We start from the raw sequence: 17,512 nt of genomic DNA, 5'->3' as shown, positions 1-17,512 counted from the left end.
TTGAGCAAACGAAGCGTGAGCTGTTAAAGCTCCGCCCTCTTCTGGAAAGTGGGTTGGGAGCAGCAGCTCATTTTCATTTAAAGGGACACACACAAAAACAGCGTGTTTTTGCTCACACCCAAATACGGGCAAATTTGACAAGCTATAACAAATGATCTGTCATTCATTTACACAACAACAGCAGTTTGGAGGCCTGAAAATGCAAAATTTTGAAAACGGATTTCAAAGCACAAGTTTTTGTAAACTATACCATCATCGTCTCTGTGTAAACTACAAAAAATGAATTTGTGAATACAGTGATGTCATGTGTATACGTATTACGTGTTCAGTCTGTAGGCATGCGTGAGTACTTGACTTGTCTCCCTGACATTTTGCCACTTTATAGTCCAGGGAAAGTCCATATTTCTGAAAGCGTGCTGTACTGCTAATGCAAATGCTACCCAAGTATTCTGAAGGTTGAACGTGCAAGCTCATTGGCTACTGATACAGCAGGAACCAATCAGCTGTGCCCTATAGATAATGATGTGAATACGAGCAGGTTGAGTTAAGGACCTATCAGCTTGCGCCATCTAGAGTTTCATGACAGAACTTTGTATTAATAAATCAACCACATCATCCAGACAAAATTGCTTGATGCTTTCACCATCTTCCTTGTTTGTATTCACCACTCTGTAGAAGAATACATAGTGTTTCTTTACAAAGTGACATCGCCAACTACTGGCCTGGCAGCATAATACAGCGTTTTTAGTCCTTTTCGCGGATCCATGTGAATGGAGATTGTTTTGACGACATTGACGTCTGTGCGCAAAACTTTTCAAAAAAAGGTTTTTAGTACCTTGTGTTCGTGTAAACACCCTTAAAAAAACAATTTCTCTATGGAGAAATTGAATGTGATATTTACTCGCAGAAGGGGTGGGGTTTGGAGAAAGCTACTGCATCACTTTAGTAAGAGGCTGAAGTGATGCTGATTGCTTGAGTGGGTGATGGTGAAGTCTGCGGTCATGCACTGAACACTGAGCTCACTGCTGATCTTTCAAGGGACTCGATGAGACCCACTCACCATATTTTGCTTACCACCCCCTTCCCCCCTCTTGTCTTTTCCCTGCCTTTCTTTCTCTCTCTGACCATCTGTAATCACAGAATGACAGCCTTGATCACCACACCATGCACATGTACGCCGGGGGAGCTGACAGCATATATGACTTTGCAGTTTTTGACCTAATGAAAAAAAACAACCATCTCAGATCCTTATTTCACATTAGTACAGAAAATTACCACCACTTTTGACATCTCAAGCAGACAAAATACACATTTTGCAAGTATATGCATTAAATAGTCTTTCTCTCCCTGGAAAGTGGAACAAAAATCTTGATGACTCATCTTCTCCACAGGGGTGTATACAAATTTTTGTCCACTGGGGCATGTAAAAGTGCTCTCTGGAATGTCCTTGTCACCTTAATTATGAATAAAAACGCACTCGCAACTGATCTAATGCTGCAAAAGACTGTGATATTTCCTTCCTCTTCCCACAAAACTTTCACAGTCATTGTTGTCTTTGGAAACAGCATCACATCACTCATCTGCATGAATTACCCACAGTGCAACATGGATTGCGGAAAGAAAAAGGCTAGATTACACAGTTAGATCTGCTCGTAAGCTCCAGAAAACACCTTAGCCGAGAGAGAATCATTGAGCATGTTTAAGAGGAGAGGATGAAATATTAATGCAGCTTCCTCCCATCATGCCCCCAAACACCATATGCACATGCTGACTGTAATCAAAACATCCCTGTATGGACACTTGATCGTATGCCTGTGATTTAAAAATGTGCAGAGATAGTTTTTTTTTATATTCCTTGATTGAATTTTGATGCTGAGGCTAGAGGATGATGAGCAGACTGCGGCCGGCTGGATTTCCAGTCGGAGCCCTTAAGCGATGCACTTAGCACCAGAGGTTTCAGTAAACCATTATGACTGTATGGAAACATCACCGATGTAACTCCACTTAGACAAGGGCATTAACAGAGACTTGATGAATATGCATAATAGCGGAAAGATCTAGATGATATAGATCCTTAGAGAGGTCGGTTAATACTACTTTCTGTGATTTTTTTTGGCCGAAATACATGATGCACACTGATGATTTTTTTTCATAATTATTTTCTTAATAAGACAGATAGATAGATAGATAGATAGATAGATAGATAGACAGATAGACAGATAGACAGATAGATAGATAGATAGATAGATAGATAGATAGATAGAAAAAAATAAGGTAATTGGTTGCAAATTCAAAGTTTAAATAAGCAGAACTGGCAGATTTTTATTTTGTTCTCGTACAGTTTAATTGTATTTAACTTGAAATATTTGAGTACACTCATACACTCATCTTTTAAATTAGCATAACAAAACATTAATCACTACTAAATCTCCCACTTAACATTAATATTGCACAAAAAAACATTATATAACACTTAATTTTAGCATTTACTCTCCCTTTCGAGTGCCATGGGCAAAACAAGCTGGGAAATAGAGATCCCAGCCCAGTTTCAGTTAAACTTAAATTCATCTAAATTAAAAGAAATATGTTTATAAAACTCAAAACAATGAACCAGTTCAGTTTACTTAAAGGTGCCCTAGATTAAAAAATTGAACTTACCACGGCATAGTTAAATAACAAGAGTTCAGTACATGGAAATGACATACAGTGAGTCTCAAACTCCATTGTTTCCTCCTTCTTATATAAATCTTATTTGTTTAAAAGACCTCTGAAGAACAGGCGAATCTCAACATAACACTGACTGTTACGTAACAGTCGGGGTGTACGCCCCAATATTTGCATATGCCAGCCCATGTTCCCAACATTATGAAAGGCATTAGACAAGGGCAGCCAGTATTAACGTCTGGATGTGCAGAGCTGAATCAACAGACTAGGTAAGCAAGCAAGGACAATAGCAAAAAATGGCACATGGAGCAATAATAACTGACTCATGATTCATGATAACATGATATTTTTAGTGATATTTGTAAATTGTCTTTCTAAATGTTTCGTTAGCATGTTGCTAATGTACTGTTAAATGTGGTTAAAGTTACCATCGTTTCTTACTGTATTCACGGAGACAAGAGCCGTCGTTATTTTCATTTTTAAACACTTGCAGTCTGTATAATGCATAAACACAACTTCATTCTTTATAAATTTCTCCAACAGTGTAGCATTAGCCGTTAGCCACGGAGCATAGCCTCAAAATCATTCAGAATCTATGTAAACATCAAAATAAACACTATACTTACGCGATTAGACATGCTGCATGACGAACACTTTGTAAAGATCCATTTTGAGGGTTATATTAGCTGTTTGAACTTTTTTTATGTTGTTTAAGGCAAGCGCGAGCTCTTGGGGCGTGGAGCACCAGATTTAAAGGGCCACACACCCTGAATCGGCTCATTTCTAATTATGCCCCAAAACAGGCAGTTAAAAAAATGAATTTAAAAAAATCTATGAGGTATTTTGAGCTGAAACTTCACAGACACATTCAGGGGACACCTTAGACTTATATTACATCTTTTTAAAAAAAGTTCTAGGGCACCTTTAAAATATATCAGTTCTGTGAACTTGAAAGAAAAGAAAGTGCTAAATACTCAAAGTTAATTTGACTGAACTAATTTGTTTAATTTAAGTTTGTCCTACTCAAATCAATTAATTATTTTGAGCATATATAGGTACTAATATGTTGGACTATACTATGTAATAATATGGACCCTTTAGAATAAGGTACAAAAGCGCACACATTGAAAGGGTGGTGCCCCACTGACAGCTATTGTACCATTTTTTTTTTTTCTGAGAGTGCAATAATAAATTAGAGATTTGAAAATTCAAGACCACAACACAGGGAGGTTTTCACTTCGACATCTCCAGGCGGAAATGTATTGTGTCGCCGACCCGCAGTGTTGAATTTAATGAGGAGGGCTGCCGAATGTCCCTGAATGACTCCGCGTCCTAGAAATGGCTAACGGTGAATCAGCGGTACAGCCCCCTACAGCGGTCGCACACAGCTCACATTCAGAGGACAAACACCACCAGACGACAACAGCTTTTTACCATGACAAGGCAGGGGAATATTAGAACCTCCACTAAAGACAGCATCATTACACTTTCATTAACAGCTCACGCAGCAGAAACTATAATCATCCTGTTTGTTCATGGTTATGGACTCAAGTAGACTTCTAGAAATAAATACCCTGTTTTTTTTGTTTTGCTATAGTGATATATCTAAGTTCTCAGGAGCATCATACTGGCCAGCTTTCAATTATCTTAAAATATTCTTGGTGCAACAGTGTGCTTGGCAGTTTGGATTACATGGAGTGACATCTTGTCAGGTACATTGAAAAACAGCTGTGGGCCACAGCAAATTTTATAGCTCACCCAAATGTTTTGCCATTATTTACTGATACTGGTCCTCACTCATAAGACTTTAATAAAATATAAAATTAGATATTCTTAAGGTTGTACTGGATGCAGGTTTCCCCATCATCACACTATCATGGCAATTCGCATCTCCAGTATTTTACGTTTTGGCAATTGTTGATGAATTCATACAATCTCATTCTTACCTTACATTTTCATACAACCTACTTTGGCCCCACTGAGGGATAGGTTCATGCTTAGTCCTTTTTTCTAAATATTGTGCGTTTTTGTACAGCTCCAATCATACACTAAAAAATGCTGGGTTAAAAACAACCCACGTTGGGTTGAAAATGGACAAACCCAGAAAAGGAGTTGTTTTAACTGTGGTTGGGTTAAATGTCTGCCAAACCTGCTGAGTAGTTTTATTTAACTCAACTATTGTTTAAAAATGACTGTATTGCTTGCTTAAAATGAACCCAAAGTATGTTGGAAATTAACATTTATTATCATTTTTAATAAATGAACATTTATTAATGTTTAATGAATAATAATTAAACAATAAACATATATTAAATTGCTTAATAATAAATGTTCACCTTTTGATTATTATTGTTGCCTCTATTAATTATATGTCTGATTTTTATTTTCCAACCTATTTTAGGATCATTTAAGCCAGCCATATAGTCATTTTTAAACAATAGTTGAGTTAAATAAAACTGCCCAGCACTTTGGGGCAAACATTTAACCCAACTGCTGAGTTAAAACAACCCAATCACTAGATATGTCCATTTTCAACCCAACTTGGGTTTGTGTTTAACCAAAGTCCCTTTAAGACAAGTCATTTCACTCGGCGGCCTTTGTAACGCCTCTCGGGCATCCTGGGCATCATGCAATCTCTTTGAATGGGGAAACATCAAATTCTTCAAAACTGTTCGCCAACCTTACGATTAAATTTCATATTTGAAATCACCAATGAAATCTAACAACAACCGGCTCATAAATTGTGTTTCTAAACGCTCGAATCATAACAAAAAAAAAAAACAAAAACAAAAAAACTGTATTTTTCAGGCTGGATCAAGCTAATGCGCAGACCTAAATGCGCGTCTCTTCGGAGGCGCGCGTCTGACTGTTTCTATAGAAACCGGTGATTCTAACGGCCGCTGAAGTGACGCGATGACTTTACCAGTCGGCGATTGGCTCATATTTAGAAGGCGGGACTTATTCCGCCATATTCACACTTTCTCCCATTCAAAACAATACGAGTGACACGTCTTGTGTTATTTTATAGTCTTTGTTTTAAAGGTGCCCTAGATTCAAAAATTGAATTTACTTCGGCATAGTTAAATAACAAGAGTTCAGTACATGGAAATGACATACAGTGAGTCTCAAACTCCATTGTTTCCTCCTGCTTATATAAATCTTATATAAGACCTCCGAAGAACAGGCGAATCTCAACATAACACCGACTGTTACGTAACAGTATGTAACAGTCGGGGTGTACGCCCCCAGAATTTGCATATGCCAGCCCATGTTCCCAACTTTATGAAAGGCATTAGACAAGGGCAGCCAGTATTAACGTCTGGATCTGTGCAGAGCTGAATCATCAGACTAGGTAAGCAAGCAAGAACAATAGCAAAAAATGGCAGATGGAGCAATAATAACTGACATGATTCATGATAACATGATATTTTTAGTGATATTTGTAAATTGTCTTTCTAAATGTTTCGTTAGCATGTTGCTAATGTACTGTTAAATGTGGTTAAAGTTACCATCGTTTCTTACTGTATTCACGGAGACAAGAGCCGTCGCTATTTTCATTTTTAAACACTTGCAGTCTGTATAATGCATAAACACAACTTTATTCTTTATAAATCTCTACAACAGTGTAGCATTAGCCGTTAGCCACGGAGCATAGCCTCAAACTCAATCAAAATAAACACTGTACTTACGCGATTAGACATGCTGCATGACGAACACTTTGTAAAGATCCATTTTGAGGGTTATATTAGCTGTTTGAAATGTTTGAATATGTTGTTTAAGGCAAGCACAAGCTCTTGGGGCGTGGAGCACCAGATTTAAAGGGCCACACACCCTGAATCGGCTCATTTCTAATTATGCCCCAAAATAGGCAGTTAAAAAAATTAATTAAAAAAAAAATCTATGGGGTATTTTGAGCTGAAACTTCACAGACACATTCAGGGGACACCTTAGACTTATATTACATCTTTTAAAAAAAAGTTCTAGGGCACCTTTAACCCAGCATTAATTTGCACATCAATACACCGAAAGGTAAAAGAGTTAAGTTTCCTTATGAGATCAGGTTGTTTTACATACAATTATAATAAATGTGGACGAGCAACATCACCATAAAAATATCACAAAAGTCGTGCTTTTTACTTTCTTGGATTACTTTCATTATAGATTTATGTTTTCATTGGTTTTGTTTTGTCATTTTTTAAGCATTTTTATGGTGAACCAGTCCCAATTCAATGTAATTGCATGGAAAAGAGCAACCAGTAAAATTGCTTTAGCAGGGATGATGTATTTTTGTAGGCCTCAGCGAAGAGTTAGCATTTTAGCACGGTTCCATTTAAGCTTCCTGAAGTCAATGGGTTTTTTGTTAAATGCTTGAAATAAGGTCTGTGGTTGAACACAAGCTCAAGATATTTTCACGTTTTATTCTACGATATAAAATACATCAGTAATACCCTTTTGTGATTTTTTTTAAGCTTTTACTTGTCTTGTAAATTACTGTTGCTAACATGTGACTAAGTGGGACTACAGTGGTTGTCGGGGACATTAAACATCATCAGCCGAACAGATGAACTCATCTACGCACTAGTCCGCTTTAACAGTCTCGTCCGTTGTGTTTATAATCACGCTCTTACAAACTATTATAACTCAAACTTTCAGGGAAAATGTTTTATACAAAGACTGAAAGAGTTGTCGGAACCTTAGTGATAGTGACGTTAAAATCATGTGACCGTGGTGTAGTTCGTTTATAGCCTATGTTTAGCTTTTGACCTCTGCCGATTATATTTTTACGCTTTGAAATTCATGTTGTGAAGATTAATTTATCACGATGAACAAAACATGCAAGTATCTCTATTGTATTGTAAAGCTTGTAAAGCAAACGATTTTTACATCAACTTTAACTTCTTAGGAAAATCCTTTCTGTCTGAAATAATAATGCAACACCAGACTTTTCCAGGTTTTTCATTTTAAACCCTGCACACAAAGGCTGCATCTGGAGCTGTGTGCTGCTGTCAGCATCATTACAAACAGCTGAAACCTACAGTACTTTATCTAAAACACATTCACACATAAACAAGGTTTCTAGGTGCAGAGCTTTCCCAAGGCGACGACACCCAAAACCAGATTAAAACACAACATCACAGAGAGAAACTATCATTAAGCGTGAGTAAATCAGGACAGAAATGTAATTTTTGCTTGAACTATCCCTTTAATTCCAAGACACTACATCACTCCACTAACTTGTTTACACAGCAGTGTTTCAGGTCAGGATGAATCTTAAGTGGCCCTTAGAGAGGTTATCTTAGCGTTGTGTTGATGCACAGGGGTGTGCTCCCTCTCTCCCTCTCGCAAACACCCATCAGTACATGACTCAGCATCACAAGACATTGCCGGGAGTTGCTGGAGTCCTTGCGGGAGAGGTTTCTGTTTTTATGACATGCTTACAATAGGTTTCAACACTAACACTCCTGCATTGCAGGTATTAAACTGCAGCAGTATGTAAGAGCTAACATATGTTACTAAAATAACTAAGACTATTAAAATATCTACTGGGGTCAATTAGCTCATGCTGATGTAAACTTACTAGACTGTACAGTCCAAACGTTCCACACTGATTTGGCATTTAGTTTTACATTTACCCAGATATTTATGATCTTTTAATACTAATTCATAATTAATCCAGAGATTGAGCTCATCTCTGAGATTAGATCAAAACTGAAATGTCAGCTGTTTAACATCAAGATCAGATTACAAGTAAATTATATAAAATCATTTAAAAATTAAAGTTGCCAATAGCACACTGATTGCTCATTTGTCTATATAGGCTAAATGTCTACATAAATGCAAGTTTGCTCTCCTGAAATCAATATTTTCTCTGTCTAGGATCTTTCTGTGGAAAAGTGAATATCTTAATCAGAAATATGCTTTTAATGCCAGCATATTTAGTAGGGGTGTAACGATACACATAACTGATGGTTTGGTTCATACTTCAGTTCTGAAGTACAGCAGGGGGAGAAAACTAAACAAGAGTTTTTTTTTTTTTTTGTTCAGAGCCCAAACTATTAGCCTAAATTCAGTTGCAATTTATTTTTAGATATAATAATCAACACTTAAATAAATTGTATGCAAACTCGTAAACTGCACATAAGGCAGTTTTTGCATTAACTTCTAAATCTAATTATAGAATTATGTTTTTACTCCAATTTGTTGTTGAAATATAATCATTTATACACAGTGGCTGTCATTTTCATGACAGATTAATTTAAACATATTAAATAATCAAGACATCACTAACAAGTTACGTAAAATATAATGAATATATAGGCTAATATTGTGCATATATTTAGCTAGAGTTAATTTCTCTGCTGAACTAACACAAGCTGTGGACTCGCCTGAGGTCAATGCTAGGCTACCTGACAGTGTTTAGAAGCTGATGTCTTTCTATGGTTGAAGCACTGATTGAGCGGATACACGAGATAGTATACGTTTCAGTAAGTTGTACTGTATCTTTCAACATACCTTCAGATGTTCATTCATGTTTATTCTATAAATAGTATTAAAGAGGAAGAGATGATCGCGTTTACTCGCGTGCCGCGCTGCCGTTTGAATGCGGCGCCTGTGCAGTGATATGTCACGCCACATTAAAGAGTGTCAAAGCGGCATTTTTTGTTTGAATTTCGTGATAAAATGGACAGAATTTGAAAGGTGACACTTTGTTTCTTAATGAAAGTAACAAAACACAAAGCTTAATGTTAATGGTGGTTAGGCTACAACGCTGTATTCGTCATATCGATCCAATGCTTTGGTACGCCATGAGAGTATTGAGTTTTTTTCGGTTCAGTTTGTATAATTTTACACCCCTAATATTTAGCAACTCAGGTTGACAAAAGCACTCATATTCCTTCCCTTTATTTCTTCATACCACTTGTTCTTTCAACCAACTTTATTGCAGTTACAGCAGTTCTTACGGATGCCTTGCAAGCATTCTTGGTTTTGGTGGCTATTCCCCTGCATCTTCTTACATTGAAAAATGACCCAAAACTTGAGTAGAGTGCAGAGGGACCTCTAACAACATGTTCAGGTTCTACAGACCCAGAAAAGGTAAGCAGGCATTCAGTCTCTCTGCGAACACACACACACACGCTGCCAAACCTCCTCTCATCCAGTACTTTATGATCTCTCTCATTTTCTCCTCCATCCCCCCAGCGCTATAACATAATACAGTGTACTGTACAGTAAGTAAAGCCTGTGCCCAGAGGAACCCTATGGCGATGCCATGCCATCTGCGGACCTGGCACCAGCTGCCACTGCTCGCCAACCACCATGATAATTAACAGACACCTCGCCCCATCACATTTCTTGTACTCTTCACCTTGCGTTTGTCCCTGATGCACATCAGACAGTGTTCCAGACAGAGAGATCTGGCAGATGAAAAAAGCGTGTTTAATATTTCTTTCCTTTTTAAGCGTTTGGCTCTCGGGACAGCGATAAGACCGTATCCTTGAGTTGATGAATGAAACGCAAACACTATCTGGACTCTCCAGAGTCAGCCAAGCATAGAAAGAGAGGAATACAGAGAGAAAGTCTTGATTTCAATTTAATACGGCCTCTTCTAATTGGACATCAGGGTTGAGATGTTCATTGAATGTCGCTGTCTGTTGTAATGAGAGAACAAAAGGTCAGTGAGAGTTATATAGACATGATTTTCCCAAGCCTTATGTGATGAAAAGAATACTGGCATTTTTATTTTAAAATTAATCAATAATTATTTTATTTTATTTGGCAAAACATTCAAGTACCAAGTATATGGAAGAGGATTAGGGCCAAGCAATAATAAAAAAATAAAACCATCTCGAGATTAAAGTCGTTAAATTTCAAGAAAAAACTCGTTAAATTGAGAAAAAAGTCGAGATAAAATGTTGAGAATAAACTCGTTAAATTACGAGAAAAAACTCGTTAAATTTTGAGAAAAAAGTCGAGATAAAATGTTGAGAATAAACTCGTTAAATTACGAGAAAAAACTCGTTAAATTTTGAGAAAAATGTCGAGATAAAATGTTGAGAATAAACTTGTTAAATTTCGAGAAAAAAGTCGAGATAAAATGTTGAGAATAAAGTCATTAAATTATGAGAAAAAACTCGTTAAATAAAAAAAAAAGTCAAGATAAAATGTTGAGAACAAACTCGTTAAATTACGAGAAAAAAGTCATTAAATTTCGAGAAAAAAGTCGAGATAAAATGTTGAGAATAAAGTCATTAAATTATGAGAAAAAACTTGTTAAATTTAAAAAAAGTCAAGATAAAATGTTGAGAACAAACTCGTTAAATTACGAGAAAAAACTCATTAAATTGAGAAAAAAGTCGAGATAAAATGTTGAGAATAAAGTCATTAAATTATGAGAAAAAACTCGTTAAATTTAAAAAAAAAAAGTCAAGATAAAATGTTGAGAATAGTCATTAAATTATGAGGAAAAAGTCGTTAAATTACGAGAACAAATTCGTTAAATTACGAATGTGTTCTCATAATTTAATGACTTTTTTCTCGTAATTTAATGACTTTATTCTCAATTTAATGACTTTATTCTCAACATTTTATCTCGACTTTTTTCTCGAAATGTAACGACATTTTTCTCATAATTTAACAAATTTGTTCTCGTAATTTAATGACTTTTTTCTCTAAATTTAAAGATTTTTTTCTCGAAATTTAACAACTTTAATCTCGAGATGGTTTTATTTTTTTATTATTGCTTGGCCCTAATGCTCTTCCGTAATAGTATCAAGCATAACCCTCACAAAATTTTGTTCAATTCAAAACAACCAATAATACATATCTTCAAAATTAGATAATTGAAATATCTTTTAAATATAAGTCACCATGAAATCAAAATGGACAATTTCTTTTTTTTTTTTTTACAGAATGTTACAGTTTATAAATGAATGATCCGTGCAAATTTTTTATTTTTTTTTTTTTGGAATTCACGTGCACTCAATCTTTAAATCAAAAACGTTAACCTTCCCTCCCTCTCCAAATGACATCTAACAGTCTAGTATTTTATTAAAATAAAAGCTTATCCAATTCTATTTACATTAGTATTACTGTTTTAGCTATCTCTAATAATACAGCTTGAAATGTGCTAAAATTACATAGTGTTGATTTTATGCCGCAGTGACTTCACAAGCTCAGTTTTAGCACTTCTATCTGGCACTGCCTCGAAATGAACTGTGCTTTGACAGAATGCAATATAAATCACTACACATTACCAAACATCCGCTCTTCCCACCATACACTATTGAAGAACATGTTAGTCTAATGAATATTGTTTGGCTGTAGTTGTATGTATTGCAAAAGCATACATATAATACATTATTATTCATAATTTCAAGCTTTAGTGAAAAGCTTTCTGGGTGTGAGCTGAAAAAGAAATTCAGAGTTTCTGTGTATCTTACATAACTGCACTACCAAAAAATAAAAGTTACGAGCAAATGTAGGCATAACCCACTTAGAAATCCTGTTCTGTCCTCTTGGGAATTCATGGCTTAGACATGGTGTTTTGAATAAGGATGGCAAATAAACCATTCATCTTCTTGTTGTTCAGACAGATTGACGTTTCTTGGTACATGTATTTCTTGATTTTTGTTTATCACTTATATAATGTAAAAGTTTTTTCCTTATACTTTCTTGCAAGAGATCTTCCTTTCTCTCTCATAACATCTCTCATGGTTTGATATCTTCCTCTTCCAGTTTAGTTTCAAATGTAGCATTCTGTATGGTCCTTTGGTGCTGTCAAGACTGACTTATGACACCTTGCTGAGCCAAGACTCGTTGTGTTCGCGAGAGGCGACTCAGCAGGCTTTGTAAAAGAGTGGTGCAGAAGTTGCTGTGGCTGGCTGATGTTGAACAATACAAATGGAAGGCCTGGCCTTTTCACAACAAACCGAGTTTAGAAGGCCCTTTACCTCACACAAACACACAACAGCATCGTTCAGATTTGCAGATCACACAGTAGGCTATTCAGCTGGCTCTCTCCCTCCCCATCACCCCTTACTTGGCAACCCACACCATCCGAGTACAATCGCTGAGGCCAGCGACAGCAATGGGCTATTTGTCACGTGATTGTCGAAAACAGAACGCCATACAGCAAGCTTCTTTTTTTTTGCATTTAGTACCAGCTATATTATGGATCAAGGATTGTACAGACAAATCATACATACAAGGTTATTTTGAGAACTTGAGAATGATCTATTAAAACTAGCATGGGAGACTTTACACACGACGTCTAAGGCCCTGATATGCTTCAAGAGAAATCGAAGAATGAACTGGTGTCATTTCGAAAGAAAAATCGGGCAAAAACTAAGGTTGTCTGGAGTTCGAAACAGCCAAAGTGAATTTTCCAGTTCCAATGTTTGATCCCTTTGGTAAACACCTTTGAACTACTGTTGGTCCATTGCTCGGAAATGTTTTTCGGTTCATTTCTTCTGTTCAGTCCATCGAGGTCAGACGTCCACGAGTAAAAACATGAACGCATTGAAGAGCCGCTTTTTAGTAGACATTTAAGTTGTACTTCTAACTGAAAGCGAAGAATTTTTTCATGTTTAATACTGTAAAGCTATCTAAATGTGCATATAAATAAACGTGACATGACTTGATTGGAGTGCTGAATTACAAAGCTAATACAAACATAACCACATCGCTATGATCAGATGCTTTCTTAACTGCTGTTTTCTCACTGGTCATTTTTGTTGTGTTTATTTTGTTGTTGAAAGGAGAGCGTGCAGCACAGATTTACATATTCATCTAAACGCCAATCCCAGCCGTGTGGGCAGCATCGGGATGTTTGCTAACTGTATATCCCTGGTCACGTATTTTGAACTTCTTTTTACCTCTAAGCAGGGCCTAAAATTTACACTCGCCAAGTGTGAGTAAAAATCGGCACTGGCAAGTTTATGAAACAGTCTCAATTGTCAGTTGACCGTTTTTATGTATTCTAACAATGCAATGTTGTGAGATCATGAGCTTAAACAATGCTCGAGACAGTTGACGGGCCAGTGCTGCATCGTCATGAAAGTTTAAGCCTTGCAAATTTAAATATTCAAGCGCAAGAAGACGCAAAAGAGAGCTCAATTCGTTACTCCAGAAGTTTAGAGTGCGCAAACATCTGAAATGCGCACCCAGAAAGCTGCATCTCAGACAGCATGCAAATCCTGAAATGAGCTCTGTTTCATGTTCTTGAACAGACATATTCACAGAAAATTATGTTAAAAAAATTGCCCGTCTCGGCGAGTATCCTAGAAAACACAGCCTTAAGTGAATGTAAAAAGTCGAGAAAAACAACGCATATGTACAGTTTCAGTATACTGGATTCGTGCATTAGCTCTTAAAGTGACAGCAACCTAATATTTCTGCTGCTGTCTGTGTTTCAAACAATCAAACAAAAAACTTTAATAAGAATTAATCTATGCTGAATTTATACAGTGAAGACTATCCAGTGTTATTTTAAATTTGATTACTTTATTCATTGTCTCTAACTGAAAACTACTGTTACTTGTCTTTAATAATGTTTTAAATTTATATTAGTTAGGCTAGTAGTTTTAGCTGTGGTATCGAAATTGGAATAGAGAATTGTTCATTTTCACTGGTATCTAAAATGTTGGGTGTCATAACTGGCTGTTTGCAAAATCAGTTTATTGGCCAGTAAAAAATATTTATGGTTGGTAAATTTTCTTAAGCCACCGGCAATATACCAGGGCCTTAAAGTCATCCAAACTGAATTCAAATACAAATTTAGTTGGCAAAAACAAGACGAGAAACAAAACCTACGTGCACCTCAACCCTCAAAGGCCCCAAATACCATATGAAACTATAAAATGCATTTTCATATAAGCATTTATATAAGTTCTCTCTGTATATTTCCTGCTCACCCTCATCATGACCGCAGGAGGACAAACAAAAGAAAATGACTGAGGGAGGGAATTCACACAAATGGAAATTTTGCAGTGGTGTTTCTCTTTCACGCCTTAATGCTTCCCCCAGAGGGCCTGAAGTGTTTGCCACATTTGTGACATTCAAGCCTAACCTCAAATCGACCACCATGAGAGACCACTATAGACATCAAGGGCCACAAACACCAGGCATCACACCCATCCAGATCAAGCAGATGTGCATGAGTATTAACCAATATTCTCTCAATGAGCAAACACAGTTGGCATCTGTGATCCTTTTTATGTTAACCCCTGTTTATCGACAACTAAACTGACAAATTTTACATGAAATGACCTTTGGAAAACAATATGTGTCGATGTTATCACATAAAGAGGGCGTATTTATTATAATGAGCTGTAATTTACAGATTGTAGATGCTTGGAGAGTGTATTGGCTGTTACACAAAACCATAATAATAAATAAATACTCATTAGACTATGATTTAGAAGCCATATCAATGTGGTTTTGATTGTTTTCTAGATTAAAAATGTTCAAATTCTCCATAAGCTTCATAAGTTTCAACAAAAAGACTAAAACTGCCACAAGGATATGAATTCATGTGCTTGAAAATTGAACATTTGTTATACAATTAAAAAATTAGACTTATAGGGAATTTCAACATTTTCCACCCTGCTGAAAAAAAACAGCTAAAAACAGCCTAAGATGGTAGGCTAGTTTTAGTTGGTCTGCATGCTGGTTTTAAAGGGGTTTTAGCCACATTTTTAGCTGGTCAAGCTGCTAAAAGACCAGTTAAAGGTACAATATGTAATAATTTTGTCCACTAGAGGCCTATTCAAAACAAAGGCGTAGCTTCATGACACCATGTTTTAGAGCAGAATCTTGGGACATGTGGTCTCCATCTCAATGGACGGTGCAAAAGAATAGGGATTGGAGTCGGGAAGAACTCATGTTCATGGATGCGATTATTAACGTTACTGTAGTATGAAGCAGAACAGGACCGAGTGTTATGGAAGCTGAACGAGGCCACTGGAGCGACTGCACAACACACGTCTCACGAGCAGCGGAACTTTTATTATGACGCAGTCGCCGGCGCTGCTACTGCTTTTCAGGTCATGAGTTTGAGGTAACACAGCTCTGTTTATCATATTAGATACATTTGAGAGTGTTGAAAATGTTATAACGTTACTCTGTGGTTAAAATTGCAATTTTCTCAGGATTTACAAATAGTTGGAAACATTTGGGATATGGTAAGTACTCAAGTGAACAATATATATAACACTGGCCTAGTGGTTTTTGGATATTTTACTGCAAAAATATTACATATTGCACCTTTATAACCAGCTGAACACCAGCTTGACCAGACCAGCTTAATCCAGCTAAGACCATAGCTGTTTTTTCAGCAGGGCTAGCCACAAAACAAACAAAACGTTGATATAGTTTGTTTGCCAGTGAGTAATTTATGTTGTAGAACAAAGCGTGAAAGTCTCTTAAGGTATTGTTAACAAACCGCTATTAAAAAACAAAAACAAGAAATTCCGACAGAATCCATCTCGTACAAGCTAACGTGAATTTTCTTCCGGGTTTATTACAAACTAAACTAGTTATATTGTTGTCGTTTACCGCAGTGGTTCCCAAACTTTTTAGCTTGGAGTACCCCCTGAAGGGATTACCATCCTTTTGTGTACCCCCTCTCTTCCACTTTGACTGCAGTCACACCTTTACCATTAAGGGACAATATTTGCCCCCTAAGTTGATTTTCCAGTGCATTTTTTTTTTTTACCTTTATGAATAACTTTATTTATTTTATAATGTTTTAAATTAAAAATGTTCAATAGAGAAATATGCATTGATGGTAAAACTAAGTAAAACTTTTAAATATTAAACTAAAACCGCCAGTAGGTGGCAGCAAGTCACTATTTTTATGAGTGAGTCATCGAGTCATTCATTCAGTAACGAAGCAAGTGGCTGTGAATGAATCATTGAATCATTGACTCTCACGATTCGTTCAAAGCCGCAGAATTGTGTGTTGTAGTTCTTGCTGTGGTTTTCGTTAGAACTATTATTTCATTGCAAATTAGAGTACATAGGCCTACTGACAGTACTGTGATTAAAATGTACGTTTTGTTTTTTGACCTGTTGTATAATAATGTCACGTTTGCAATCATGTGGATATTTGGGAACAATTGCATTCTTGCTCGTTATCATCATTAAATACAAGAACTCACACAAGGTATGTTTTTGTATCGGAGAAAGTTTGAGTCTTAAACATAGGTCTTAAATCGAAATTAATCCATTATCTGTGTCTGTATTTGTTCTTCATGCGAGTAAGAAAGATGTATTACAAAGATGCAAAGATGCATTGTCGAGAACGACAGTAATTTAGCGCGATTTAAGGCAGCAGATTCGGCACGCAATCTATCATATGCATGTTGCTTGTGTGGATACAGACATTTTTGACTGCACAGGATTAGGTAATTTGATTAAATGTACTGGATTTACGACATTTTGGCAGTTAGAAATACATGCTCGATTTTAATATTATTGTAAGGTAGAATTAAATGAACTACTCAGCATTTTGCTCGCGTACCATAGTTTGGGAACCACTGGTTTATATACTGAATATACTGAATCTTATAGAACCGAAAACTTTCCCTTTTTTTCTTTTTTTCTTTTACCTCACATCACCAAGAACTTGAAAGAAGAAAAAAAGAAAGTGATTAGCATACTTACTATGCAACATATCAAAACAGTAGTTCGAGTGGTGCGTTTAATCTTCTCAAATAACGCAACGTGACATTAAATGAACTTGAATTATTATGACACTGGCTGAGGGAACAATGAAGGCCAAACTGGCCGTTAAGCGCAAACAATGGCGTGAGTGTCTTGTCTGTATAAAAACACAAGAGTTTTCTTG

The 17,512-nt window shown here is 36.4% G+C and overlaps 1 protein-coding gene across 1 annotated transcript in view; it reads right to left on the bottom strand.

Annotated features, from left to right (window-relative positions):
- ttc9b (tetratricopeptide repeat domain 9B) overlaps positions 1-17,512 on the bottom strand; it is a 37,928-nt gene that overhangs the window by 19,143 nt on the left and 1,273 nt on the right. The window lies entirely within an intron of this gene.

This window comes from Megalobrama amblycephala, linkage group LG19, assembly GCF_018812025.1.
Source record: "Megalobrama amblycephala isolate DHTTF-2021 linkage group LG19, ASM1881202v1, whole genome shotgun sequence".
NCBI lineage: Eukaryota > Metazoa > Chordata > Actinopteri > Cypriniformes > Xenocyprididae > Megalobrama > Megalobrama amblycephala.
The sequence above is the reverse complement of the archived record's forward strand: the minus strand, read 5'-3'. Positions and strand labels throughout refer to the sequence as shown.